Source organism: Ambystoma mexicanum, chromosome 5q, assembly GCF_040938575.1.
Source record: "Ambystoma mexicanum isolate Mex_15411 chromosome 5q, UKY_AmexF1_1, whole genome shotgun sequence".
Lineage (NCBI taxonomy): Eukaryota > Metazoa > Chordata > Amphibia > Caudata > Ambystomatidae > Ambystoma > Ambystoma mexicanum.
Genome location: NC_090933.1, coordinates 1,289,174,143 through 1,289,201,206, shown reverse-complemented (window position 1 = coordinate 1,289,201,206; position 27,064 = coordinate 1,289,174,143). Strand labels below are relative to the sequence as shown.

General features: G+C 51.4%; 1 protein-coding gene across 1 annotated transcript in view; it reads right to left on the bottom strand.

Moving 5' to 3' along the window:
* Positions 1-27,064, bottom strand: part of LOC138498041 (uncharacterized) — a 458,173-nt gene that overhangs the window by 19,657 nt on the left and 411,452 nt on the right. The gene's annotated exons all lie outside the window — the stretch shown is intronic.

Here is a 27,064-nt window from a genome sequence, read left to right as displayed (position 1 = left end):
GGCAGGAGGTAGCCCGCAAGGTCTAAGCTGTTGGAACCACCCCACGGACAGTGAGAGATTGCAAGAAGAGTTGGGATGACCTCCGCCTCAGGGTCCGTAATATCCTGTCAAGCAACAGGAGGGAGGCCATGGCTACAGGCGGGAGTCCCCACTCTCCTGCCAAACCGACCACCTGGGAGGAGACGGCAAGCACGTTCATCAATCTTGAGTCCATCGAGGGATTTGGGGAGATGGAGACGGGTGCGGCAACAGCAGATGGAGGTGAGTGACCCTGCAGATTCCTGTAGGGGAAACCATGACGTAGCACAAGTGATGTGGAAGAGAGTCTAGGCAAGGCAATGCATGTCCCAACACACACATGAACATATTCTTGTCCAGATGGAGGGCCAAACCCTGCCACACTGAAATGCATGCTGAGTGCCAATCCCATTACCAACACACAGCCAACACACACGGACCGTGCCCATGTATTACATCACTCAAACCCCAATACAACGGCATGCCACCTGCCTTGCAGCAAATGCCAACATGCCCCCTCATACTACCCTGTGTGACACACCTGTAATACATGAATGCATGATTAATGAAATACTCCACAGTACCATAGAATGCATCTCCCATGTAACACCATCACTGATGCCCTGCATCTCTTCTACCCCCCCAGGCACCGATGGAGAAGATGCCAGCCAGGATACCACCACAAGGGCATCCACGCCCTGGCCACAGAAAACGGCAACCGACACACCACCTCCGGGGCAGCCTCGCAGCCCACACCTACATACAACCAGTGTGCATGATACTGTGGACATCCAGCTGCCAACACCTACACCAAGGCCAGGCCCTAGAACCACTGGCCACCACCGAAGATGATGTTGAGGAGTATGTGGACCAGGAAGGAGTGACGCATGTGGCATGTCCACACTTCCCAAGCCCGTGTCCACCCCCCCGCCCCAAACTCAGCCCTCACCCACCTACAGCAGTGTCGATCCCTGCCTGCACGATTCCAACCTGAGCCCCATCCCCGAGGACAGCACTGATAATGCAGGCCCCGTGACAGCACCCTCGACCACTGCTGCTCCCACCGACAGCCTTGAGGTACAGCTGGTGAGGGTGGAGGCCAGGCAGGAGTCAATGTTCGACCTGATGCGCCAATATATCGTGGATGGCGAGGACACCAGGCGGGAGATAACCACAGCCATAGCGGGGACCACAGCCGCCATAACGGCTAACATAGCCGCAGTCAATGCCTCGGCATTGCTGATGAGAGACTGTCTGGGGGCCATCACACAGGTCCTGACAGCCATCCTGCTGCACATGCAGTGGCCACGACTTGCGGCAGGCGTGGAAATCCCCACCGACTCCTCACCATCCACCACGTCTGCTTCCTCTGTCCCCAGTTCCTCTGGACCCTCCAGCCCTGTGCGTCCTACGAGAAGGAGTGCGAGGCACACTGAAATGCTGCCCGCGGACAGCAAGAAGTCCCGCAAATAGTGTGGGAGAACTATGGGAGTGACACAGATGGTGTTGGGGTGAATAGAAGCATTAGGGGGAGTTTACTGGGGGGTTATGGGTGTTCACTGGGGGTTATGGGAGTTAACTGGGGGGTTTAGGGAGTTTACTGGGGGGGTCATGGGTGTTCACTGGGGGGTTATGGGAGATTACTGGGGGTTTTAGGGAGTGTACTGGGGGTTGGGGGAGGGGGGTTGCACTTTCTTCACTTGTTGTCAATACACCCGTTCTCTTAAAAAACATTCTATGGCTGGACATTGTTCATTTCGTGTGTATCCATTTAATCAATGACGGTGTACAGTGCCCAACTCCACACATTCCCTGTGTGCATGTCCACATGGACACAGTGTACAAAGTGTCACTGACACATATCTATCAACATCCCTGTGGGTCAGAAGTATTCGTCAATCAGTGATTGGCGTACTGCCCGGCCATCCTGTGCATCACGTACTGGCAGGGGTGCTGCTTCCCCTCCATCCTCATTATCCTCACCTGGTGCATGCATGTCAATGTCGGGTGGCAGTGGTACATTTCTCCGGATGCACATGTTTTGCAGCATGACACAGGCCACGCTGATCTTAGCCACCTTCTCAGGCGCATAGAGGAGTGCTCCATTAGACCTGCTTATGCAGCGGAACTGCGCCTTCAACAGGCCAAAGGTCTGCTCAATGACTACACGGGTACAGGTATGTACCTGATTGTACACCTCCTCATGGCTGTTCTGCGGGTTCCGCACAAGGGTAAGTAGGCACCGCTTCACGGGATATCCTCCAACACCTGCAAGCGAATACAGATAGGTCTATATCAGTCACTCTGAGCTGCCACCTTCAGGATACACAGTCATGGCCGCACCTATTTGCTGTCAACCTGCACATTTCCCTGTAGGTATGCACAAATATTGTTTAATGCATTGTATACTACAATATGGTGTGGTAGTCTGGATGGCATTGTACAGATGATGCAGGGTGAAATCATGCATGCTGATGCGGATGTACTGTGGTTGTAGGACTTTGTTCTGCCTCCCATTTCTGCTGTGTATACTACACTGTGCATGGTCACACTAGCCACATTGGCACAGTTGCAATCCTGTTCAGTCATGCATTGCTTGACATACCCACGGTGGCCTGGTTGTGCGTGTTACTTGTTGTCATTGATATGCATAATTGGTCAAATGTGTGCCAGTGATATGTCATGTTGGGTTTGGGAGGTTCAGGTCAGGAGTGTTTCGCTCTGCGTGCATTCTCCAATCACCGTCAATTGCCACCCAGGTGGAGTATGCATCCCCCCCTTTCCCACCCAGGTGCAGTATGCATCACCCTCCCTTTCCCACCCAGGTGGAGTATGCACCCCCCCTTTCCCACCCAGGTGGAGTATGCCCCCCCTTTACCACCGAGGTGGAGTTTGCAACCCCCCCTTTCCCACCCAGGTGGAGTATGCACCCCCCCTTTCCCACCCAGGGGGAGTATGCATCCCTACACATCAGTACCCAAAAGCACTGCCATGGCCCAGTTAGGCAACTCAGCAAGCAGCCAGGCACGTGGTCCAGCATGTCGCTCCATGTGACGGGGTAGCGTGGACATGCGCAGCAGCATGGCATCATGTGTAGATCTGGGAAATCGGGCGCTGCAATGTGTGGTAATCTTGCTGGAGTCACATACCATCTGCAAATTGATGGAGTGGTATTGCTTGCGATTGCGGTACACTGCCTCTATGGCATGGGGGACTACCAATTCCACATGGGTGCAGTCCAGGGCACCAACACAATTGGCCATGCCTGCCAGTGCATGGAAGGCTACTTTGGTGTCGGCTATCTCCTGGGCTGTCCGTGGTAAGGATATGTGGGTGCTAGCGTGCTTCAGGAGGGCATCCAGCACTTGGTTCAGCATGCGTGAAAATAGTGGTTGCGAAATGCCATGCAGCTGGCCCACTGTGTGCTGGTAGGTGCCTGTGGCCAGGAAGTGGAGCACGGACACCACCTTTAGTAGCGGGGGGATGGCAGTGCGTATTTCTATGAGGATGGCAATTTCGTTGCCTATCATGTCCACTATGGTGGTGATGGTGTCCCGGTCCAACCGGTACAGGGTATGGATCTGGTCCGGGGTTAGATTGAATGGACTGGGTCTGATGCGAGGGATTGGTGGCTGCCTACGAGGTACTACTGGCTGCACTGGTGGTAATTGCTGGGCCTGTCTCACCCTCCTTCTCCTCCTGCGTCTCCTCTCTGCTGCCTGTTGCTGCTGCTGCTGCAGTTGTTGTTGTAGTTGCTGTTGTTGCTGTAGTTGTAGTAGTATAGGCATGTCCTCCAGCGCCATGATTGCAACAGCTAGTGGTATCATTTTGGTGTAGGAAGGGGTGTGGTGTGTGGGTGCACTCCTTTTATACTGGGCCAGGCTCCATGGAGTCCACCTGTGGTGATTGTGTGCACCTGTGGCAGTTGGCTTGAATGCTGATTGCTGTTTACGGGTGGTCCGCGGTGCCTTTATGGCCGCCATCGTGCAGGCCCTGTTTACCGCCTTCGGGATGCTGGTATTTGCATGCCCGCGTGGGTTGTGATGTCCTCCTATTACCGGCATGCCGGTATTTACTCCCCGAAGGGTGGCGTGTACGCGCCCATGCCGGTATGAGGGGGCACGGTACAGGCGGTGCCAGTATTGGCGGGTTGTCGGGTTGTAATGCCCCAGACCCATTAACGATGCCGGTATTACCATTCCGCCTTCCTTTTTTCATTACCTCCATTCTTGTAATGAGGCCCATGGACTCTGCAGTGCAATTATAGATTATTTCGTAGTCTTGGTCAGCCTCAGGACATTGAGTCAGCAGCTTGCAACACACATACAGATCATCATACTTCCAAAAAACCAAATGAACAGGAGAAGCGCCATAAGCTGTTAAAGGCTAAACAATTGTTAAATCACGTGAGTATAAATGTCCCTGCACTGCATGCATGTCACACACAGACAAATACACACCAATGACAAACTTTTTCACCTCTACAGGGGATAGTGCCTACCCTCTAAGCACCTACATGATGACGTCAATACGGAACCCTGCCACACCACCCCAGGTAAGATACAACACAGCCCATATTGCAACTCGGGCCATAGTTGAGCACACATTCGGAGTGCTAAAGTCACGTTTCCACTCCCTTGACCACTCTGGTGGTGAGTTGCTATATGCACCACCACTAGTGTGCAGCATCATTGTGGCAGCATGTGTCCTGCACAATGTTGCAACACGGCGTGGCGTAGCTGTGGACATGGTGGTGCCCCCACGTACCCAACCACATGCACGCCGCTTGCGCATGGCATGTCAAAGGGCACGTGGCGAGGCTGCCCGTACCCAGCTTGCGGCTACATTTTTCACCTAAAATCCAACCCCTGTGGAGTGCACACAGCCCTGGCACATTTCAGGTGCGATTCAATGATAACATAGGGGCCAATCATCTGTGCCCACCAAACCACCCTGAGAATGTGTCCTTGGAAGTGCAACATTGTGTGCATCCCATAGAACTAAAACTAATTTCATTTTGTGTTTCCAAAAGAAACACATAGAAGAGGGACTATGCCACTACCACCATGCCAAACCAGACATCCAATCGCCTGTGTGTCACATAAACCGTCCCATATGTCATGTAAAATCATCACCACACTGTGCTATGGTATGAAATGTCAAAGGAGACAGATAAATGGCATCTGTCGTGAGAGTGGCTTCTACTGCAGGGGCGGTGAAGGTCTTCCCCTTCAAGAGGTTTTCCCTCAACCACCACTGCAGAGAGAGAACGAGGGCTGGCGAGAAAACTATCAGATCTTCCCATTGTCCGCTAGCCTGAACCCCTGGCTGTAGAGCCACTCTTGCATGGGACGCATGCACAGCCGCACATGAGGAACTAAATAAATGCATTTCGCCATCATTCCTAGCAGTCGCATGGCCTTGCGTACCGTCAATTTCCGACTGGCTACATATTGAGGGATCTGAAAAAGCATGTTCTGAACCCTCTCATTGGAGGGGAAGACGAGGCCGCCTTTGGTCGGAATTAGAGCCCAGAGAAACTGATTGACCTGACTGGGGTCTAAACTGGATTTCTTCTCATTGATGGAGAATCCCAGACTGAACAAGAGGTCTATTGTCTTCTCAGTGTTCAATAGGCATGTTTCGTAAGAGTCCCCTGTTATGAGCCAGTCGTCGAGGTAAGGGTAAACCGGGACGGATAGTCTGCGCAGGTGTGCTGCCGCTACTGCCAGAACCTTTGTAAACACCTTGGCGCTGAGGCAATGCCGAAGGGGAGTACTTTGAATTGATAGTGCCTGTCCTCTATCATGAACCTTAGATATTTTTTGTGCGCTGGCAACATTGAAATATGAAAGTATGCATCTTTCATGTCGAGTGTCGCCATGTAATCCCCGTTTCAACAATGGGATTACTTCCTGCAGATTTACCATACAAAACTTTTGAGGTTTGACAAATTTGTTCGCTGTGTGCAAATCTAGTACAGGGTGCATGGTGAGGTCCTTTTTGGGTACAAGGAAGTACACTGAATAAATACCCTTATTTACCTGAAGAATAGGGACGGCTTCTATGGCGTCCTTTTCCAGAAGTGCTTCCACCTCTTGTATCAGGATTCGCAGATGGTCTGGCATCAGGTGTCGTGCTTTGGGACGGTCTGAATTGTGGTGTTCGGGTGAATTCCACACAGTACCCGTGGACGACCGTCTTGAGAACCTATCCCCTCCCATACCGAAAGGAAAGATGCTAAGTGCCCCCGACCAAAGTGACATGGGAGGGGACCTAGATCTGTAGGTCATTTCTGACCCGAGGCTGTGGCTCCCCTGGAGTTGGGGCCTCTGCCTTTCCCGCGCCGCTGTCCCCTGGGCGGATAGTTGGCGAGGGTGCTGGATGCCTGTCCTGAGTTCCAGGTATTTCCCGTATTATACTGGTTTTGTGTGGAACGGGATTGGCCCCGAAAGGACTGGCGGGAACCACTTCCCCTCTGGGGGAGGGCTTTTCGGTGATTTGCTGAAGGGATTTAAGAGTCTCATGCTCCTTTTTGGCAATCTCGAGGGCATCGTTGACTGCCTTACCAAAGAGATTTGTCCCCACGACAGGCTTATTAATAAGAGCTGCTTGGGTTTCCGGCTTGAAACCCGAGTTCCTGAGCCAAGCATGCTGTTTGAGCAGGGTGCCTTGAGCTAGTGATCTTCCCGCGGTCTCTGCAGCATCCAGAGTGTTTTTCAGTACGTTCTGGTTGACCTGCCTGCCCTCGGTCACGATGGCAAGTAATTTGGTTCTAGCGGGTTTAGGCACCTCCTGGAGACCTTCCTACAGTAGATTCCACTGCACATCGGCATAACTGGCAGGCAACTTAGTGTTGTTTGCTATGCGCGTGGAAAAGGCAGCTGCCGTGGTGATTCGTTTTCCCAAGCGTACAGCCTTTTCGACTCCTTATCGGAAGGCGCCTCTCCCGTAGCAAGGGGTAACCACGCCCGTTTACGGGTGGTGATAACCACTAGGGAATCGAGGGTGGCATGGCCCTTAATGTATGTAGGGTCAGTAGGCGATGAGCAAAATCATTTTTCCACCCTCAGATTTACTGCCCTAGTCTGGGCTGATGTGATCAAGGAAGGAGCCAATCTCCTCTTAATGTAATTCAGAAGAGGGATGGCTTGGCTGGAGGGGGGCTTTTCTTTGAGGATATCCTCCACAAAGTCTTGTTCAGGCAAAGCCTTCTGGGTGGCGATTTGAAAATATTCGTCCGCCTTTCTCAAGATAGCGTTGAACGCCATCTGGTCGTCCACTGTGGAAGCCTGGCGGGCCGGAGTGAAGGAAGGGGAATCCAAACATAGGACATCCTGGTCCTGGTTGTTAGTAGGGAGCGTCCATGGTTCCACCTCAACCTGGTGACTGTCCTCCCAGTCTCCCGTGGGATCCGCCTGGTCATCCACAGTGTAGTCTTGTAGGAAGGTAGTATCCTCCTCCTGATCATAAATGTCCTGATACGTGTCCACCTGGATCGCGTCTTCGGGGTGGATGGAAGTGTAATCTTCATGAGAAGGTCCTAAAGTTCTTAGAAATTTAGAAGCAGGCACAGAGGGAGGGTCCTCCCGAGGTCTCTTGGGGGTAGGGTGTTCTGAAAGCGAGACAAACTTCTCCAGCATATCCATACACCCTTCAAATTTTTCTCTGGTCCATCTAGATGAACCAGAAGGGTCTAAGGGTGGAACATTTTCATTTTCCTCCCTATGGCGCCGAAATAGAGCTAGACAAAGGCACAGGACTGTCTACGTAGTCCGTGCGAGCATCAGGGTGATGTGGCGTCTTTCGGCACATCCGCACGCAGCTTCTTGACCTTTGTCGTTTCTTTAGACCTCTCCTTCGGCCTCACTGCCGAAGCAATCCTAGCGATGCTTTCGAGATGTCCGGGCGAAGCGGGGCAATGTGCGGGTTGACTAAGAGGCCTAGCAGTAGATTGTTCTCCTACCGGGACCTTAGGGGGTGTCGGAGCGTCAGATAAGCGTGCTTCGATGGTGCAATTAGAAGGAGCAAGTGCACCGATGTTTAGCGGGGAGTGGTATTCAGAGGGTGGTAAGTTCAGGGGTGGTTCAAGTGCAACTCGGGTAAGTGCAGAGAGATGCAACCCTTTCGGGTCATTCCCCAAGTGCAATGATGATGACACTAGTCCAGGTCATGGAGGCAACTGCCCCACAAATTGCTGGAGATGAAGGAGAGAGCAGAGGGATTGCTTAACAGGGAAGAGGGAGAGAGAAGGAAGAGTAGAAGATGAAACACATGGGTTCTACATGGAAATTAAGAAAATGAGTCCCCAAACAGAGGGCGGCAGGATGGGTATCCCAGAGGTTGGCCCCTGCTGACGATAAATATCCCCTTCAAAAATACTCCATGAACAACTGGCTCACCTGAAGAAGGTCTGAGTAACATGATGAAATGGCTCTGGAGGGACAGCATTGAGGTATCACAGTGCACAGTGCATACTTCCTGTGAGTCAGCGCTGTCTGCCACGGTTAGCCAGTGGCGGACAATCAGTGACAGACAGATGTGGTGCCTGGCATTGACGTCAAGCATAACACTTGCGGTCTTGTCCCGAATGAATTACACAGGGTGTGGATTAGAAGCAGGCAGTAGCAGTAGTGTAGCCTGGCGAGTACCACATCATGTGTTAACTTGCACCCCTGGGTGATGAATGCCACCCTCCAACAAAAGGGAATGAGCAAAAGGCAAATAAATCTAGAGTGTACACACACAGTGCCCTGCTCCCATGCAATCACCACCAAAGTGTCAGCAAATGCCATGCACTCACCTGTCCATAGAACTGCCTTGCATACGCTGCACACCATCGGGAGACGCTTCACCTAAATGGAATGCAATGCAGAGTAACAGCAGAAACTACATGCACATCCATGATCATAATTGATCACAGAAAGAAAATATGCATAGAACACAGAGTGCAGGAGCAACACAGGGGGAATGGTCAATGATATAGATTTGTACTTGAGTACAGTGTACCACACCAGAGAGAGGGAGAGCCACACAGAGAGTGAATAACAAGGATACGACAGATCAAGGAGTCCATGGCCTGGTTACCAGATGCACAATGACATGGTGCACAGCACAGTCGGTGCACCTATTGAGGTATCCACATAGGTAGGTCACACAGTGACAAGAGCTATAATCGAATTACCATACCGCCATGTGAGCATGCCAAGGACAGATAAGACAACCAACACATGCAGCAATGAAGCATGCCCGACATGCAAGACAGTGCAAAAGCTTACCAAATGACTGTGTCTGTATGTTATAAATCCCACATGACCTTCACCAGTAAGTGTGTTCCTTAATTCGACAAAGGAAGGACACTGTCTGGTGGATGGCATGAGGAGCGTAGACTCAGAATGGTGCATGGCATCTCACCCAGGACAGCAGTCACAACCACATCACGGTTTACTGGAACGACATGGGAGAACATATTAAAACAGTCATTATGCATTACCATTGACACAGCACACACGTGCTACGGAACAACAAAACTGCACATGCCATCCTGTGCACTCCCCATGCAAACATGCCAGATGACTTCACTACGCATGCCTGCACATGTAGTCCATGAGGAGTTAATGGCACTCCTCAAGGGTAATCAATACAAAAATTAACACAGACCACAACCAGGGAAGGGCAAAGCAGAACATGACATGCCAACATCTGGCCTGGAGGCGGGGGGAGAAAAAGAAAAATGTCCATCTTGGACCGAAGGGGGGTGGGGAGAGGCAGGGTGCACATCAACACCCACATGGGTGGATGTTGAAAAAAACAATTCCCTCCATGGGTTCATGGACCGCATGGCTATCTGTGATTGGGGGGCCTGTCGCTGCTGTAGCCACCTTCCTGTGTAGAATCCGAAGGTGGTAGTGGTAAGGGAGGTTGAACACGTTGAGCCCTGGCCTGGCAGGACTCAGATGAATGCATCTGCAACATGGAGCCTCAGAGGTCTGCATGCAACACCTCACGGGATGCACAGAGTTCCTCTGAGATGGTATGACTCAACACTTGCATCTGCTGTTGGTACTGTGTACCGAGGGCTGCCTCTAGCACTTCCATTGAAGCTCTGAGGGCCAGAAACCTTCGCCTCTGGGCTTCCCTGTGGGCCCAACCCTCTGCAAGCAGGGATGCCCGCAGAGACCTCAGTCCGGCCCGTCGGACCTATTGCTGGCCACCATGTGGACCGCAATGCCTGCAGCTGGTGCTCTACCTGTGTTGCTGGAGGGATCATGGAATTGGCCACCCTATCCATGCCCTGAGCCAACATCTCATAGGAAGCACCCTGTTGTTGTGCAATACTATACATGGACGGCTCCCACACTGTCTCCCAGTCGCCACACGACCACCACGTGTGCGGGCCCCACACCTGCCTGACCCAAGGGAGCATGGCCCTTGATGTGATGCGGCTGTCTGTGGCTGCAGGACTGCATCCCTCCCTTGGTCATCAGTCCCAGGACCAGAAACCAATACTGTGGAGAGTGAGCCTACAGCCGTAACCACCACAGACGGACGTGACAACACTGACTGGCCCTGTGAGGGGACGTGACTCCCTGCAGACGCACAGGCTACAAGAGCTCAAATACTTGATGCACTAACCTCCGACAGCATAGAGGAATTGTCATCCGGTTCACCACCAGAGCTACTGGTTTCATTGGAGTCGGACTCATACTGAGTCATGGCCAGGATGGCCTGTAGCACCAGAGGATTTTCATGGGTTGCCACAACGCGTCCTCCACTGGTGCTCTGTGGCAGCTCAGATCCCGTTCCTCCTCAACCTCCTCCCCTGCATCTAGTGGTTCATCACAGAGGGAGGGTCCTCCCGAGGTCTCTTGGGGGTAGGGTGCTCTGAAAGCGAGACAAACTTCTCCAGCCTATCCATACACCCTTCAAATTTTTCTCTGGTCCATCTAGATGAACCAGAAGGGTCTAAGGGTGGAACATTTTCATTTTCCTACCTATGGCGCCGAAATAGAGCTAGACAAAGGCACAGGACTGTCTACGTAGTCCGTGCGAGCATCAGGGTGATGTGGCGTCTTTCGGCATGTCCGCACGCAGCTTCTTGACCTTTGTCGTTTCTTTAGACCTCTCCTTCGGCCTCACTGCCGAAGCAATCCTAGTATGACTCAACACTTGCATCTGCTGTTGGTACTGTGTACCGAGGGCTGCCTCTAGCACTTCCATTGAAGCTCTGAGGGCCAGAAACCTTCGCCTCAGGGCTTCCCTGTGGGCCCAACCCTCTGCAAGCAGGGATGCCCGCAGAGACCTCAGTCCGGCCCGTCGGACCTATTGCTGGCCACCATGTGGACCGCAATGCCTGCAGCTGGTGCTCTACCTGTGTTGCTGGAGGGATCATGGAATTGGCCACCCTATCCATGCCCTGAGCCAACATCTCATAGGAAGCACCCTGTTGTTGTGCAATACTATACATGGACGGCTCCCACACTGTCTCCCAGTCGCCACACGACCACCACGTGTGCGGGCCCCACACCTGCCTGACCCAAGGGAGCATGGCCCTTGATGTGATGCGGCTGTCTGTGGCTGCAGGACTGCATCCCTCCCTTGGTCATCAGTCCCAGGACCAGAAACCAATACTGTGGAGAGTGAGCCTACAGCCGTAACCACCACAGACGGACGTGACAACACTGACTGGCCCTGTGAGGGGACATGACTCCCTGCAGACGCACAGGCTACAAGAGCTCAAATACTTGATGCACTAACCTCCGACAGCATAGAGGAATTGTCATCCGGTTCACCACCAGAGCTACTGGTTTCATTGGAGTCGGACTCATACTGAGTCATGGCCAGGATGGCCTGTAGCACCAGAGGATTTTCATGGGTTGCCACAACGCGTCCTCCACTGGTGCTCTGTGGCAGCTCAGATCCTGTTCCTCCTCAACCTCCTCCCCTGCATCTAGTGGTTCATCACAGAGGGAGGGTCCTCCCGAGGTCTCTTGGGGGTAGGGTGCTCTGAAAGCGAGACAAACTTCTCCAGCCTATCCATACACCCTTCAAATTTTTCTCTGGTCCATCTAGATGAACCAGAAGGGTCTAAGGGTGGAACATTTTCATTTTCCTCCCTATGGCGCCGAAATAGAGCTAGACAAAGGCACAGGACTGTCTACGTAGTCCGTGCGAGCATCAGGGTGATGTGGCGTCTTTCGGCACGTCCGCACGCAGCTTCTTGACCTTTGTCGTTTCTTTAGACCTCTCCTTCGGCCTCACTGCCGAAGCAATCCTAGTATGACTCAACACTTGCATCTGCTGTTGGTACTGTGTACCGAGGGCTGCCTCTAGCACTTCCATTGAAGCTCTGAGGGCCAGAAACCTTCGCCTCAGGGCTTCCCTGTGGGCCCAACCCTCTGCAAGCAGGGATGCCCGCAGAGACCTCAGTCCGGCCCGTCGGACCTATTGCTGGCCACCATGTGGACCGCAATGCCTGCAGCTGGTGCTCTACCTGTGTTGCTGGAGGGATCATGGAATTGGCCACCCTATCCATGCCCTGAGCCAACATCTCATAGGAAGCACCCTGTTGTTGTGCAATACTATACATGGACGGCTCCCACACTGTCTCCCAGTCGCCACACGACCACCACGTGTGCGGGCCCCACACCTGCCTGACCCAAGGGAGCATGGCCCTTGATGTGATGCGGCTGTCTGTGGCTGCAGGACTGCATCCCTCCCTTGGTCATCAGTCCCAGGACCAGAAACCAATACTGTGGAGAGTGAGCCTACAGCCGTAACCACCACAGACGGACGTGACAACACTGACTGGCCCTGTGAGGGGACATGACTCCCTGCAGACGCACAGGCTACAAGAGCTCAAATACTTGATGCACTAACCTCCGACAGCATAGAGGAATTGTCATCCGGTTCACCACCAGAGCTACTGGTTTCATTGGAGTCGGACTCATACTGAGTCATGGCCAGGATGGCCTGTAGCACCAGAGGATTTTCATGGGTTGCCACAACGCGTCCTCCACTGGTGCTCTGTGGCAGCTCAGATCCCGTTCCTCCTCAACCTCCTCCCCTGCATCTAGTGGTTCATCACAGAGGGAGGGTCCTCCCGAGGTCTCTTGGGGGTAGGGTGCTCTGAAAGCGAGACAAACTTCTCCAGCCTATCCATACACCCTTCAAATTTTTCTCTGGTCCATCTAGATGAACCAGAAGGGTCTAAGGGTGGAACATTTTCATTTTCCTCCCTATGGCGCCGAAATAGAGCTAGACAAAGGCACAGGACTGTCTACGTAGTCCGTGCGAGCATCAGGGTGATGTGGCGTCTTTCGGCATGTCCGCACGCAGCTTCTTGACCTTTGTCGTTTCTTTAGACCTCTCCTTCGGCCTCACTGCCGAAGCAATCCTAGTATGACTCAACACTTGCATCTGCTGTTGGTACTGTGTACCGAGGGCTGCCTCTAGCACTTCCATTGAAGCTCTGAGGGCCAGAAACCTTCGCCTCAGGGCTTCCCTGTGGGCCCAACCCTCTGCAAGCAGGGATGCCCGCAGAGACCTCAGTCCGGCCCGTCGGACCTATTGCTGGCCACCATGTGGACCGCAATGCCTGCAGCTGGTGCTCTACCTGTGTTGCTGGAGGGATCATGGAATTGGCCACCCTATCCATGCCCTGAGCCAACATCTCATAGGAAGCACCCTGTTGTTGTGCAATACTATACATGGACGGCTCCCACACTGTCTCCCAGTCGCCACACGACCACCACGTGTGCGGGCCCCACACCTGCCTGACCCAAGGGAGCATGGCCCTTGATGTGATGCGGCTGTCTGTGGCTGCAGGACTGCATCCCTCCCTTGGTCATCAGTCCCAGGACCAGAAACCAATACTGTGGAGAGTGAGCCTACAGCCGTAACCACCACAGACGGACGTGACAAAACTGACTGGCCCTGTGAGGGGACGTGACTCCCTGCAGACGCACAGGCTACAAGAGCTCAAATACTTAATGCACTAACCTCCGACAGCATAGAGGAATTGTCATCCGGTTCACCACCAGAGCTACTGGTTTCATTGGAGTCGGACTCATACTGAGTCATGGCCAGGATGGCCTGTAGCACCAGAGGATTTTCATGGGTTGCCACAACGCGTCCTCCACTGGTGCTCTGTGGCAGCTCAGATCCCGTTCCTCCTCAACCTCCTCCCCTGCATCTAGTGGTTCATCACCTGCACATGGACATATAAAGACATGAAGATTCATGTAAATTGCATTGCCTACATACATAGGAATCACAATGCTGTCCTGTAACACACTGGCATGCACGTTACCATGCCATTATTTGCATACACACACTATGAACAAGAAACTCACAGATCATGCCGTATGCAGACTTGCCACTACATCCCATGTCCCTGACCATGTAAGCGCTGCACACATCGCTAACACACATGTATCTGTGTACGCACCTCCTGTCCCATGGCAAAGCAACCAGTAGACTGAAATATGCTCATTCTGACTCAAAAAGTGGATATGCAATATGCCATTAGGGTACATGAGAACACGTCCACACATAATCACAGCCAAAGCCACTACAATTAATTACATCTAACACCAGTGTACTACTGGCACAGGGAGTGCACACAATGTGGAAATGCCCCGAGTGTGGTGTCCCAGGTGTGTGATGTGGAGCGAGTGATGACATGTGCTGGGAGATAGGAAGAGGGGACAGTGACACACAAGAGGGACAGGGCCATGCACCCATGGGGGCGGGGGGTGTTGAGTGTGGCAGGTTAACATAGATGACTCCAGACAAATATTTTACAAGGGGGTCAGTGCCATAGCTGCGGCTGGGATTTGCACAGTTTAGTAAAATGCTATGTCACTCATGGCACAATGTCCCGCCCGCTTTCAGTGTTCCTGGAAGGTGTGGGTAGCATAAAACCACCTATGGACATGTGTGGATGGACTTTCACTACATGCAGTGCATGATGTGTAGCACATACTTCAGACATAAGCACTTGACTGGCAAAGCTGATAAACTAACATCATTGATGTAAATACCCAGATGCCATGTTGTGTTGGCATGCCGGAAAGTATCTGACGGTTGTTGATGACTGCTGTCCCAAATCCATGTTCAGCTGATGTGCAGCACATGGCTTGCATGCACTCTCAAGTACACTAAGCACAGGTCAGTACACCATGACATGGTTCACCCATGGCAGTCATACAAATGCAGGCAGACGTGCTACACAATCATACACATTTATTTTATCTACATACACATATTCAGGATGCACACGCTTCATCACTCACCGGATGTTTCCTCGTAATCTGGCAGTCTCCAACACCTTGCAGCTGATCCACATGAATCAACTCGCTCATGGCCTCTTCATGTGGTGTGCTCGTGCGGTGAACCCACCTCCAGTCACCAGAGCAGATGCGAGGTTGGCACCCAGGTTCGATTTGGTTCGACGGTGGAGGTCATTCCACCGCTTCATGACCACACGAGCGGTGCGCCTCTCATTCCCCAAGGCGTTGATGCCATCCGTGACTCGCTGCCAGTGGACCATACGCTGAGCAGGTGTATGTGTGTTCTCTGGCTGCGTGCACATGTCACGGTGGTGTTCGCGCACGTAGTCCACGAGGATCTGGAGTTCTTCATCATTGAAGCTCCTCTTCCTCGACATGGCGGTGTCCTTTGCTGTGCTTTCGGATTGAGCCTTTCCCTGTTCTGCACGCTTTTGCTTCTTGGCATGAGGTGCAGACCCTATGTGATTGGGACCACTCAGGGCACCAGATGCTGGACCACTAGTGGCCTGGGCCATGACATCACCCACTGATGCTGGGACAGTAGTTGCCCCTGCAGGTCTCCGTACCTGGGTGCTGGGGCCAGGACCTTTAGCTGTACGTCTATTCCCCTTGGATAGATGGATAGCATCTGCCCCTGCGTGTCCGTGTACCTGGGCTGGGATGATTACAGCTATCGCTGCAGATCCCTGACCCTGGGTGGTGGGGAGAGCAGATGACCCTGCAGCTCCCTGACCCTGGGTGTTGAGGACAGGTGTTTTGCGTGGACGTCCTTTCCTCTCTGAGGGACGGGCAGCATCTGCCCCTGTGTGTCCGTGTACCGGGGCTGAAGCGACTACAGCTTTCGCTGCAGATCCCTGACCCTGTGTGTTGGGGAGAGCAGATGACCCTGTAGCCCCCTGACCCTGGGTGCTGGGGACAGCAGCATCACCTGCAGCTCCCTGACTCTGTTGGGGGTGGGGCACATCTCTCTCTGCACATCCCCGACCCTGGCCACCTCTACCACCTTTCCCTCTTGTGGCCTTCCCACTCATGGTACAGATGGATTTGTACAATGGGAAGCAATTGGAGTGAGGGGGCAGGGTACGTCATGTAAAGCGTACTAGTATGGTCCAGCAAGGCTCAATATTACCCCTGGTGAAGGATGTGTAACGCACAGGCACTCCAAATATCAAAAATTCTGTGTACGCGAACCCTCGGTAGCTCACGTGAAAAGAAAAAGCATTATGCGGTACACTGTGGCACCCAGCAACACAAAATGCATACGCGAAGCCCAGGAAAGCTACTGTTATGTTGACAACAGGGGTATGTGATACACAGGGGCACAGAGAGTATGAATAATGAGTACGCAACTCACTGTTAGCCTCAGTATAAAAGAAAAGGACACGTGCCTGTGCGTGGAGGCAAATCCCCCCAAAATAAGAAGTTTGCACTGTCACAGTAGTGAACAAATTGCGTGGCACTCCAAAAATCTCCAAAATCCACTCATCCGTCCGCTCAAATTCACACGTGCAGTTTAATTTTGTCCTACGCACTCCTTTATCCCGAATCTGAACGGCAAAGCCCAGCGCATGTCACGTAACTTACACAATGAGGCCCTTTCCTCTGATTATACGTGTACACGCTAATTTTGAATGCACAAAGTAACCGTCACTCTGTTTCCGGCTGCCCACGCGGGAGACATGGAAGACCCACGCTCCTGCATAAAAGCCTTTTTACCTGCCTCCTGCTGCCCTGAGCTGCCTCCTACGAGCCATCTGCTGCTGTCTGCCTACTGTGTGTGCCTGCTGCCCACTTGCCCTGTAATTTGAGTGCCTGCTGTTCAGCCATTGTCAGTGCTACTGTCCTTGGCCCTGTGACCACCTCAGCTGATTCAGAAGACTTCCAATGAGCCAGAACATCACCACCGCTCCACAGCCCAGCCCCAGGACCACCTTGCCCACCCACACCTGCCTCGGAGGTTGCCATGTCTCAACCAACATCTTCAGAGGTAAGTGGCAACCCCGTTGCAGTGAGGCAGAGGGCTGTCAACTTCACTGCCAGGGAAGTTGACATCCTGGTGGAGCATGACCTGGGGCATTATGATGCCCTCTTCCACGCCCCAACGCAAGTCAGCAAGGAAGGACGGAAGCTGATCTGGGACCGGATTGCGGGTGACACTCAACTCGGAGGGGGTGGCATCCCGTGACTACCACCACCTGCACAAGCGCTGGGAGGATCTGAAATCCAGTACCCACAACAAGGCCCTGCGCTTCCTCCAGGCTGGTACCAACCATGGGAGGTGCAGGGGGCAGTTGAACCACACCGACATGCGGGTCCTGGAGAAATTCTACCCGACACTGCACACCCAGGTCAGCGATTTGCAGCAACGACTGGAGTCGTCAGGTGAGTATCCATGTGATGCTGGGCTCCACAGTGCATGTGCATGTTAACGTATGGTTGGAGGGTGCACCTTGGGCTTTCAGCAAGTATGCCTCTTGTACGGATGTCTGTGTGCATGTCCCAGAGAGTGCTCTACATGTGTTCAGCGAACCCTGTGTGATTTCAATGGTCCTACATTTGCACTGTGTGTTGTACTGCAGCATTTCACAACATGTACGTGGTTTATTACATGTGTCTAAGATGCGCATGTGTGAGGCTTGTGACAGATGAGGTGGTGTGGGCAACCTCATGTACATGTATGGTGTTCATGTGTATGTGTCTAAGATGTGACTGGGTGACTGGCCATCACTCCTGGATGGATGTAACAGGTGCATTTCAATGTGTGACCTAGTCATGTTGCGTGATTGTTGTTGAGGGGACACTGATGTGATTGCTCAGTGCACTGCTTCAGGACTGTCAGGTGATGTGTGTGCATGACATGTGTATAAGCCCATGATGCATGTGTGTGTAGCATGCGCAATTGATAGGTTGTGACAGTTCCATGTCCCTGGATGTGATTGTCAGTTGTGAAGGACAGACATGTGTGTGTATGTATGAACATTGCATGTACCTGTGTGTTGTGGAGGGTGATGATGGTTGTACCCTTTGGCAGTGTACTTCATGCAAACATGTTTGTTGTCAAGCACACATCGGTGCAGTACCCTCATGTCTGTGTTCTATGTCTCCTTATCTGCAGTTGCGTTGGAAGAAGGCGGAGACGGTGCTGTGGAGCAAGGCAGCAGGGATGCCTCCACCAGGCATAGGCGCAAGGCCCAGCCATGCTCCCGGGAAACAACATCTTCGGGGAGTGAGGAGGCTGGTGGCGTGCCTGTACCATCGGCCAAAGCTGCTGAGGGGAAGTCCAAGAAGGCGAAGGTGGACGCGGACTCCTTGGCAGCGGGGGGTGGTGGGGGCGAACAGGTGAACAGACACAGGGGCCACCCACTGCGGATGATGCTTGGGAGGCATCCAGGTTGGCAGAGGAGGAGGAAGGGGCCGTAGTAACCCAGTCCATGGGGTCCAGCGGGGGTGGTGAGGTGGGTGTGACTGCTGCAGTCCTGACCCAGGGGCATGAGGCTGTGCAAGTCAGCGTGGAGGAGCCCTGCAGTATGCACCTGTCAGCATGCCCCAGGCCGGACCCATCCGCAGGTGTCGGTTGTTTCCACCCAGACTGACAACCCAATGCCTGCGGATGTTGTCATTCAGGACAGAGTGGTACCCCTACTAGTCGGTATCGGGAAGCGTACCAGCGTCATTCGTGATGATGTGCATGCTTGCACTTGCGTGCTTGCACATCGCCACAATGACGTCTGGTATCTCCTGAACTGGCTAGTAGCATTCCTGGTCTCGAATGTGCTGTGTGGCCTGGCCACTAATGCAACCCCCTCCTCATCTTGCTCCTCTGTGCGCCAGTTGTACTGCCGGGCACCTTCCAGCCCAGATACCACCAGGGTCCCCTGTGCACCAGTCCCACCCATGTTGGCCCGTCTGGTGGAGCAACCATCCCTGCATGAGTTAGGAATCAACCGTGGATCAGCCAAGGTGGTCACCATGCCGATACAGGCTACGACAGGAGCAATGGTAATCGAGGGAGAGCAGGCACCCAGGAGCAGGGCACAGGCCAGAAACCCCGGGTAGTGTCATCTGGCCAGAGAGTGTCCATACAAAACAGGCACCTGTCGCTATGGCAGCAGCAGGCTCTGAGGCGGAGGCTTATGTTATAAGGGCATACCATCACAAGGGGGCAGGTATCTGGCGTCAGGCAGGACGCAAATGTGGACCTTAGATTGAGGATGTCTTCCGTGTTCGTGCGATACGGGAAGCGAATCGGAGCAGCGGGCTCTGGAGGCGAGAGTCACCATGGCCAGGGAAGAGATTGCACTGTGTCGGGCAAGGAGGCGGGCTGCCATCCTCGAGGATACTTTCAGGGAGTGGGAGAGGATGGAGAAGTCAAAGCTGGTGACCCTGCAAGCCCTCGAGGAGAGAACGGTGTGCTCGATGATGCCCTGGCCCAGACATTTAGTGAGATAGGTGACGAGGAGGACTAGCCCGCTGCCTGTGTATATAGGTTTTTAGATGTAGGTTTCCGTTGTTTCTTTTTATGATTTAGAGCTTGGATTTTGAGCATTACTCAATTTTATTGTACATAGTTATTTATGTGTAGGTTTCCTTTTATTTATGTTTTTTTTATTTGGAGTGGACTCTGGACTATCCACCATGTTTATTTTGTACATAGTTTATTAGTGTGTGTTTTATTGATCATGTTCCCCATGCATTTTTGGTATTCAATATTTCATATTATTGTATATATTTTTATGGACATGAACATTTTTATTTTTCTAATTTTTACAAGGACACTTTTTTTAAATTTGATTTACAGTCTGTATGAAAGTAATACAACTGTTAAATATATTTTATTTTTTTCTCTCTCAGTTATTTTTGCAATGTGCCGGCTTCGTTAGTCCATTTAGTAGCCCTGATTCTGACCATTGCTAGACATGTGTGTGGTTCCTTACATGCATGTGTCATGTTCAGGGTTTATTTGCAGGGTGAGTTTACCCATGTGGCTGACCGGCGGTGGTGTGTGGAGTGGTAGTTTGGGTGTGCACAGTCAAATGGCATTCCCTTTCACATGTGCAGCATCACTGTGTATTAGCCCTCACTGTGTTTGTGAGGGAGGTGGGTGGTGTTACTGTGGAGTGTTACATGTTCAGGATTTTGGCACATGATTTGCTTGATTTTGCATGAACACATATGTACTGCTTTACCCTTCACCAGCATGTGTTTGTTGAGTTATCATTATATCTGGTGTTGGTCGACCGCTTGCACTGGGATGCAATATTGGCATTTCTCTGTATATACACTTTGGCTGCCCAATGCAACTGTCTCGGTGCGTGGTGCACTGTATGATTGCCATGTCCTTCACACATGGGAGAACCAGTGATGTGTTTATTAGGGATTCTCTTCTAGAAATAGCAGCTGAATGAGGCTCAGGCTGTGAGACACCTGGCCAGTGTTTGTTCATGTGGCACAGACTGAGAGTGGTTTTGATTATGTCATTGTAGAACTATATGTCCCTGGGATTCGATGCCATGACATTGTGACATGGCCAGCAGGGCTTCACTGCAACATTAAATTATTACATGTGTATGTTGGGAGATAGTTGCGGACAGCAATTCTGTTTGAGCAGTTGCCACATTCATGGATGTGGGCCGGGTGAATGCATCCGATACATGTTCCGGTGGATATTGTGGCTGGTGTAACAACAAGGCAGTCAAGGTGCACAACACACAATCGATGGAGTGATGATGTCTCACTATGTCAGGGTACATCATGCATGTGATGTCCCGTTTGGAGACGGCTGCCTGCAGGGTGGGGTCACAGGTGATGGGGGCTGGGGTATCCCATGTGGGGGGGCTGCCTGCAGGGTGTGGTCAAGGGTGATGGGGGCTGGGGTATCCCATGTGGAGGGGGCTGCATGCAGGGTGGGGTCATGAGTGTTGAGGGCTGGGATATCCCATGTGGAGGGGGCTGCCAGCAGGGTGTGGTCAAGAGTGATGGGGGCTGGGGTATCCCATGTGGAGGGGGCTGCCTGCAGGGTATGGTCAAGGGTGATGGGGGCTGCCTGCAGGGTGGGGACACAGTGATGGGGACTGGGGCATCCCATGTGGAGGGGGCTGCCTGCAGGGTTGGGTCATGGGTGATGGGGGCTGCCTGCAGGGTGGGGTCACAGGTGATGGGGTTGGGGTATCTCACGTGGAGGGGGCTGCCTGCAGGGTGGGGTCACGGGTGATGAGGGCTGGGGTCTCCCATATGGAGGGGGCTGCCTGCAGGGTGGGGTCATGGGTGATGGGGTGTCCCATGAGGAGGGGGCTGCCTGCCTGCAGGGTGGGGTCACGGGTGATGGGGGCTGCCTGCAGGGTGGGGTCATGGGTGATGGGGGCTCCCTGCAGGGTGGGGTCACAGGTGATGGGAGTTTGGGGTATCTCACGTGGAGGGGGCTGCCTGCAGGGTGGGGTCACGGGTGGTGAGGGCTGGGGTATTCCATATGGAGGGGGCAGCCTGCAGGGTGGGGTCATGGGTGATGGAGTGTCGCATGTGGAGGGGGCTGCCTGCAGGGTGGGGTCACGGGTGATGGGGGCTGCCTGCAGGGTGGGGTCACGGGCAAAGGGGGCTGTGGTGTTTTCGCACGATTTGGCTGGTGTGCGGCCGGGGATCGCGGGGTGTTTCCACGCAGTTTCTCTGGAGGTGGGGGGAGGGGGCTGTATGCTGGCCCAGATATGGTGCAGAGGCTTGCGCCGTGTTAGGCATTTCACTTGCTTTTTACTGTGCGTGGGGGCGTGTTGGGGCATTACTTGCGCAGCTTGCTGTTACTTGCGCCACGGCTACTGATGCCTCTGGGAATCCATGAATACGCGTGCCACGCAAAGATTTCTCTGTGCCACGGCTGGCGCGGGCTCCTTCTCGGCGGGCGGCCCTTGCACCTTTTATGTGCCCTAAATCTGGTGCAAAACACATGTAAACTCACTTTTTTACGCAAAAACTCAATATTTTTTATGCATCTAACTAAATATATATATATACAACCTTTTTGAAAACCTAAAAATGACCATGCAAGACTGCTCGGTTCACTTTTGAAGACTGATTCTGAAACCGACATCTGTTGACACCAGTACACCTTAATTTAGCATATTTGCAGCTTAACTCAGCATACTAGCCAATATATGTAGCACTTCGGAACTTATGAAAAAGATTTGACAAGCAAGGCAGCTTTTTGAAAGAAATGGATGCCATTTCCCGGACTATCCCAACCCAGTCCTCGCCTGGGCACTTGCCTCCCAGGCCGTAATAGCACTTACCAGCCCCCACCCGTAGGGCTCCCCACTATTGCACTTCTGCCTCTTCCCCCCACCCCCTTGCGCTTATCCCCTTGTCATTATAACCGTTTCTTTTATTCTTGTTGTTGTTTTTCCTTTGGTTTTCCATGTCCCGCACCCTTCTTACCTTGTGGCAATTGGAAACACTTGTGTATAGGCGCCATACAAATGTCCAACAAAATGAATAAAATAAATCTTGGCAAATGGGTCATATATGGCACTTTTGAAAAGATGTCAATAATTTTCATGTCAAGGCAAGGAGTTTTTGTGTTTCTGATGGCTTTAGTACAACTTGTGTAGATGGAGTGTCCTGCATATGTATCTAACCTATATATACAACATTGTTTTGGTTTTTTGAAAACTTGTACATTCCAGTGTGAGACCTTATTGAATCACTAATGTTCATATCCAGGAGATTTAGTGTGCTTGCATCGGGGCATTATAACATTGATTAACCCACAGGTGGTGTATATGGTCTGTATCACATATGTAGGTAGCCTGTTTTACATTATTTTCACATTTTGTGTCGTAGGGCTTCTTCAGTCCGATGCCATGGAACTCTGTGACGGGTACATTTGAGTGTCACTCCCATTGGCGCCTCAAATATTTATGACATGAATCCTGAATTTAAATTAGATGGTTACAATGGCAAGGTACTAAGGAGCTCACAAATTAATTCTCAGCACTAAGTGTTTCCTTCACTGAGAAAAACACACATTTCTCTATGCCTCACCTGTGATGTGAAGGCCGAACAAGTTCAACATTATTTTGAAAAATGCACTAAATGGAAAAAATGACTGTATTCAGGGGCATTAGAATAAGCTGCATTGAATGTATATCTACAAATGTTAAAATACTGAACAGGAAAAAAGCAAAATCGAGCATCGTATACAGGGCCGGCGCCAGGGCCTTGCAACTTTTTCAAATAAAAAGGGCCTTGAGCATCAGGGATGGGCCCCTGCAACTGCTCCCATGTTGACAATCTGCATATGTATAATACAGCAATAGATTACTTCATTGGCTGGAGACTTTCAGGTCGTCACGTGCACTTTGCAGCGCTCGCTTACAAGCCTCATTCGCTGGAGCCCTACAGGCTGTCACTTGAAAGTGGTGAACGGAAAGGCTGCAGCAAATGAAGCTTTTAACATGAATCTGCAACGCACACATTTAAAACAAAGAGATTCACCTGTGGGTTAATATTCACTGATTATCACTAGACAGCCAGCCAGCCAGCAGGGAGCTGAAACACTAAATGCCCACTAAAAAGCTATCAATCCTTCTTTGACTGCAAGGCACTAGGTGTTAAAAAGAACCAAGATGATAATAAGTGGGTATTTACTGTTTCAGCTCCTTGCAGGCTGGCAATGTCATGATAATCGGTGGCTTTTAACCACTGGGTGTACGTCTTTGTCTCTGTTATAATGTATGCACCCCAAGGGTGCCGCAGACTGTTTTGGGCTCCAAGGAGAGGCTGCCAATCATTATGTTGAAATGGACCCCCGCACATCTTCAGCCGGGCCTGATCTTATGTGAGACTGCCCATTACGGGACAGCAGCACATGTGATACACACACATCACTCAGAAACAAAAGGTGACCCTAATAGCCTGACCTTCGACTCAAGCACAGAACATTTTTTTCTAGGACCCCCGATTTATTTGAACTCAACGATCTTTGTAAAAGAATATTGGTGGGTGCATTTTTTCAGAGACCACCATATGTGATACTTGATCCCCAAGAATTAGCTTGAACTCGACCTTGGGGTGTTAATTGACCCGGTAATTCCCCCACTCATCTGTGTTTATTGCTTACATATATGTAGCATCTGTGCCACTAATTCTCATGTCAAGGCTAAATATAGTTTATGTGTTTCTGATGGCTTTAGTACATCTCAGAATCCACTGGTGGTGTAGATGGAGTGTCCCGCTTATCTATATAACCTCTATATACAACGTTTTCTTTTCCAGTCATTGCTTGGTTGACTTTTAAAGACTGATTCTGAAACCTACACCTGGACACACTAGTAAACACTAATTGGGCGTATTTAAACCATAAATGAATATCCTAGCACATGGATTTAGCAACTGTGTACTTAGGAAGAAGATCTGACAATTAAGGTAGCTTTTTGAAAAAGCGACATCTTGACAACTGGGTACATTTGCTGTGATGTCACAAATTCATTTGTCGAAGCTAAATATAGTTTTTGTGTTTCTGATGGCATTTGTACATCTCAGAACCCACCAGTGGTGTAGATGGCATTTCCTACATACGTAAGTAACCTTTTTTAATCTGTTAAGAATACTTATTTATGGCCATATAACACTGAGAAAAATGACTACTAACAGGTAATAATATCACACAATACTAATAATAGATACATATATACAATCCATGGAGTAGGGCAAAATACATATCAAACCCCTGAAAAGGAAGGTATAGATTAATATAAGCACTACAGGTCCACAGAGATACAATACTAGCTTCAGAAGTCCATCCCTAAGATGTATGGGGCCTTGTGCCCGAAGGTTCAGCAAAGTTCCATACAGTTTTGTGAAGTTGGAAAAACAATGAATATTTCCAAGCGTTATGGGACAAGTTATTCTAACTACCAAATGTATCCCCAACTTTTTGGAGTGCTTGTGTGAGCAAGCAGTGGCAAAGCCAAACTATTTAAAAGTTTCTAAAAGTTATCAAAACTTTTAAAAGGAAGTTTGGGGTTCAGTAAGTATCGCTACAACTCACCCCCTGTACTCTTGATTCTTTGTAGGACTTGACAGGTCTGCTGAAGAGGGCCAGAGGTCACTTTGCCCACCATCAGCTTCGGCCCTTGATCCCCAGGGCCTGCAGGTTCAAGTACTTCTCTGGTCGGTGACTAATGCTGGTGCAAGGTCTTCCAGTTGGGAAATGCAAAAGAACTGGATGCAGGGCCACTCTCAGGACAGGACTGGATGCAGGTAAGCAGTTTTGGACAACGGCCACTGATGCACGGTGACGCAAGAGGATTCACTTACCGGGGTAAGACTCTGCCTCCTATCTTCCCCTTGATGCTAGGACCATCACATTTCGCAGAGGTGTGTTTTATAGGACACGCTGAGGATCCCCCAAGATCCAGGCCTCAACTTGGAACGGCCACGCTGTAGCACGGTAGCCCAAACTCTGAGCTGGGCGGTTCAGGGGCACTTCCTTCTTCATAGGGCTCCAAGCTGACGTCTAGAACAGATGTTCCCTCCTCTCCAAGGGTCGCTGCTCCTTCGCAGGACTGCTGGAGATCTTCAACAAGACAGGGCTCTACCAGGACAGCTGCAGAAGTTGGTTGCCATGCCTTCTTCCAACGGGTCTCTGGTCTCCCTGCAGGTCATTCAGCTGGACTTGATTCTTTGCTCCTTCTGTTTCTTCCGGGATCTCTCTAGATTAGGTGCAGGTGTTCTCTTCTTATCTAAAAAGCCAAGTAAAAGCTGAAATTCCCAGTAGCCAATAACAGATCTGGCTCACACCCACCCTAGCAGTGGTCCAATCAGGACCACCGGTGGTCCAACTAATGAATAACAGTCAGACACACCGAAACCAGTTTGTGGATTGGGACAAGACAGTCCCACCCCACTTCCTGGCAGCAAACACCCATGGCCCTCCAGTAGCCAGCAAAGAAACTCTGCTTTCCTGGGCACTGGAAGTCCATATTAGGATTTTCCTGGCCTCTCAGGCCAGGAATAAGGGTAATTGACAAGATGGCCAAGGAACAAGCGAAACACCATGTGGCACAGCCATGTTTGGACACTAGCCACAGTTGGTAGCCAAACGCGGTAAGGCTAAAGTAAATGACACCAAAAAATAAGGAAAGGTAACTGCTGCCACCAGCTTGTCCTTTAGGCACACCTGAAGTAACCGAAAATCCTCTGAGTGTTGGTGTAGGGCAAAACAAAAAGTGTACCCCATTGTAAGACGCATTGTACAATGATAAAAAGTTACCAAAGTGATGCAAAGTTACCAAACGTAGTACCAAAGTAACAAGACTAATGGAATAATGGAAACAATGGGCCTCATTATAAGTTTGCCGGTCCGGGAAATACGGTACCAGTAAGCTTGCCGGTACTGTAGTTCCCGGACTTGCAAACTACAAGTTGTGGTTCGGGTGCCTTCCTGCCCGCCAGGTCTGACCTGGTGGGCAGAGCGGCACCCGCGAGCACAGCATGTCGGATGCACCGGCACCGATTATAACAGTGCCGGTGCATCCGACGTCCCCATTCCCATTGAGCCCTATCAATTGGGAATGGGGAAGAATATTTTCCGGCGCCCAGGAATGGCCAAATACCGGGTCCGGCAAGGCGGTAATGACCCGGTTATTGGCCATTCCTGGGCACCAGAAAAAAAAAAAATACCGGCGGCATCCTCCTAATGAAGCCCAATGTTTGGCAGTAGTGAGAGCTGAAGGACATGTCAGTTTCCCCATGACAAATGACCA